General features: G+C 38.3%; 1 long non-coding RNA gene across 1 annotated transcript in view; it reads left to right on the forward strand.

The window, feature by feature from the left end:
* The first annotated feature begins 434 nt into the window (after positions 1–434).
* Positions 435–3,505, forward strand: part of LOC127931526 (uncharacterized) — a 7,583-nt gene continuing 4,512 nt past the window's right edge. Inside the window, exon 1 of the long non-coding RNA XR_008141591.1 lies at positions 435–537. This is a non-coding gene — a long non-coding RNA (uncharacterized LOC127931526). The remainder of the gene's footprint in view (positions 538–3,505) is intronic.

Consider the following 3,505-nt stretch of genomic DNA (forward strand, 5'->3'; position numbering starts at 1 on the left):
GTTCAATGGGCAGGTACCATCACGAATTTGTCATGCTATAAAAATCCTGCAGGAATGTGAAATTGACTGGTCTGATGAACACAGGATGGCCGAGCAGTGATAGTTGTACATTTCCATCACTTGTTGTGTTGATTTCATCATGTCCATTAGGTGATGTTTTTCACTATAGAATCATATTGCAAATGCACGTGCATTGTTGTGCAACTGGTAACCCAAAAATTAAAATATGGTTGTAAATGCATTTAATTCTGATATTAATGCTCGCTTGTAACACAGGATGGCCGGGCAGTGATAGTTGTACATTTCCATCACTCGTTGTGTTGATTTCATCATGTCCATTAGGTGATGTTTTTACACTATAGAATCATATTGCAGAGTGCGCGCGCATTTTGCAATATGTTTCAATGTGCATTTACCATATGAAATTTGACATGCTCAAAAATGCAAAATTGACTGGTATGATGGACACAGGATGGCCGAGCAGTGATAGTTGTACATTTCCATCACTCGTTGTGTTGATTTCATCATGTCCATTAGGTGATGTTTTTACACTATAGAATCATATTGCAAGTGCGCGCGCATTTGCAATATGTTTCAATGTGCATTTACCATATGAAAATTTGACATGCTCAAAAATGCAAAATTGACTGGTCTGATGGACACAGGATGGCCGATGATAGTTGTACATTTCCATCACTCGTTGTGTTGATTTCATCATGTCCATTAGGTGATGTTTTTACACTATAAAATCATATTGCAGAGTGCGCGCGCATTTGCAATATGTTTCAATGTGCATTTACCATATGAAATTTGACATGCTCAAAAATGCAAAATTGACTGGTCTGATGGACACAGGATGGCCGAGCAGTGATAGTTGTACATTTCCATCACTCGTTGTGTTGATTTCATCATGTCCATTAGGTGATGTTTTTACACTATAGAATCATATTGCAGTGCGCGCATTTTGCAATATGTTTCAATGTGCATTTACCATATGAAATTTGACATGCTCAAAAATGCAAAATTGACTGGTCTGATGGACACAGGATGGCTGAGCAGTGATAGTTGTACATTTCCATCACCTGTTGTGTTGATTTCATCATGTCCATTTGTTTATGTTTTCTCACTTTTGCAAAGTCACTGTGCATTTGCAATATGGTTCAATGGGCAGGTACCATCACGAATTTGTCATGCTATAAAAATCCTGCAGGAATGTGAAATTGACTGGTCTGATGAACACAGGATGGCCGAGCAGTGATAGTTGTACATTTCCATCACTTGTTGTGTTGATTTCATCATGTCCATTAGGTGATGTTTTTCACTATAGAATCATATTGCAAATGCACGTGCATTGTTGTGCAACTGGTAACCCAAAAATTAAAATATGGTTGTAAATGCATTTACCGGTCATTCTGATATTAATGCTCGCTATGGGAACACAGGATGGCCGGGCAGTGATAGTTGTACATTTCCATCACTCGTTGTGTTGATTTCATCATGTCCATTAGGTGATGTTTTTACACTATAGAATCATATTGCAAGTGCGCGCATTTGCAATATGTTTCAATGTGCATTTACCATATGAAATTTGAAATGCTCAAAAATGCAAAATTGACTGGTCTGATGGACACAGGATGACGAGCAGTGATAGTTGTACATTTCCATCACTCGTTGTGTTGATTTCATCATGTCCATTAGGTGATGTTTTTCACTATAGAATCATATTGCAAGTGCGCGCGCATTTGCAATATGTTTCAATGCATTTACCATATGAAATTTGACATGCTCAAAAATGCAAAATTGACTGGTCTGATGAACACAGGATGGCTGAGCAGTGATAGTTGTACATTTCCATCACCTGTTGTGTTGATTTCATCATGTCCATTTGTTTATGTTTTCTCACTTTTTGCAAAGTCACTGTGCATTTGCAATATGGTTCAATGGGCAGGTACCATCACGAATTTGTCATGCTATAAAAATCCTGCAGGAATGTGAAATTGACTGGTCTGATGAACACAGGATGGCGAGCAGTGATAGTTGTACATTTCCATCACTTGTTGTGTTGATTTCATCATGTCCATTAGGTGATGTTTTTCACTATAGAATCATATTGCAAATGCACGTGCATTGTTGTGCAACTGGTAACCCAAAAATTAAAATATGGTTGTAAATGCATTTACGGTCATTCTGATATTAATGCTCGCTATGGGAACACAGGATGGCCGGGCAGTGATAGTTGTACATTTCCATCACTCGTTGTGTTGATTTCATCATGTCCATTAGGTGATGTTTTTACACTATAGAATCATATTGCAAGTGCGCGCATTTGCAATATGTTTCAATGTGCATTTACCATATGAAATTTGACATGCTCAAAAATGCAAAATTGACTGGTATGATGGACACAGGATGGCCGAGCAGTGATAGTTGTACATTTCCATCACTCGTTGTGTTGATTTCATCATGTCCATTAGGTGATGTTTTTACACTATAGAATCATATTGCAAGTGCGCGCGCATTTGCAATATGTTTCAATGTGCATTTACCATATGAAATTTGACATGCTCAAAAATGCAAAATTGACTGGTCTGATGGACACAGGATGGCCGAGCAGTGATAGTTGTACATTTCCATCACTCGTTGTGTTGATTTCATCATGTCCATTAGGTGATGTTTTTACACTATAAAATCATATTGCAAGTGCGCGCGCATTTGCAATATGTTTCAATGTGCATTTACCATATGAAATTTGACATGCTCAAAAATGCAAAATTGACTGGTCTGATGGACACAGGATGGCCGAGCAGTGATAGTTGTACATTTCCATCACTCGTTGTGTTGATTTCATCATGTCCATTAGGTGATGTTTTTACACTATAGAATCATATTGCAAGTGCGCGCGCATTTGCAATATGTTTCAATGTGCATTTACCATATGAAATTTGACATGCTCAAAAATGCAAAATTGACTGGTCTGATGGACACAGGATGGCCGAGCAGTGATAGTTGTACATTTCCATCACCTGTTGTGTTGATTTCATCATGTCCATTTGTTTATGTTTTCTCACTTTTGCAAAGTCACTGTGCATTTGCAATATGGTTCAATGGGCAGGTACCATCACGAATTTGTCATGCTATAAAATCCTGCAGGAATGTGAAATTGACTGGCCCGATGAACTCGGGATAGCTGGGCAGTGATTCTGGTTCATCTCCATGGCTCGTTAGGGTTGATTTCAGAATGTCACTTTTGGTGATGGTCCCTCTCCGTTTAAACATATTGCTAATGTACAAAAGTCAACTAGCAAGTCAGTGTCCATCAGTCAATTAGATGTCATTTTGACACCAAACTGATACCAATTGACACCAAACCCACTTTTCCAACTCATTTAGAAGCCAACTATCATATATGTCAGAGCAGGCCCATAATTCACAGCGCCTTTAGTTTAAAACATAATAAAACGTAAAACACATAGTTGGACAGCTGCGGGTCCAGGTCAGACATTAT

The sequence above is a fragment of the Oncorhynchus keta genome, chromosome 8, assembly GCF_023373465.1.
Source record: "Oncorhynchus keta strain PuntledgeMale-10-30-2019 chromosome 8, Oket_V2, whole genome shotgun sequence".
NCBI lineage: Eukaryota > Metazoa > Chordata > Actinopteri > Salmoniformes > Salmonidae > Oncorhynchus > Oncorhynchus keta.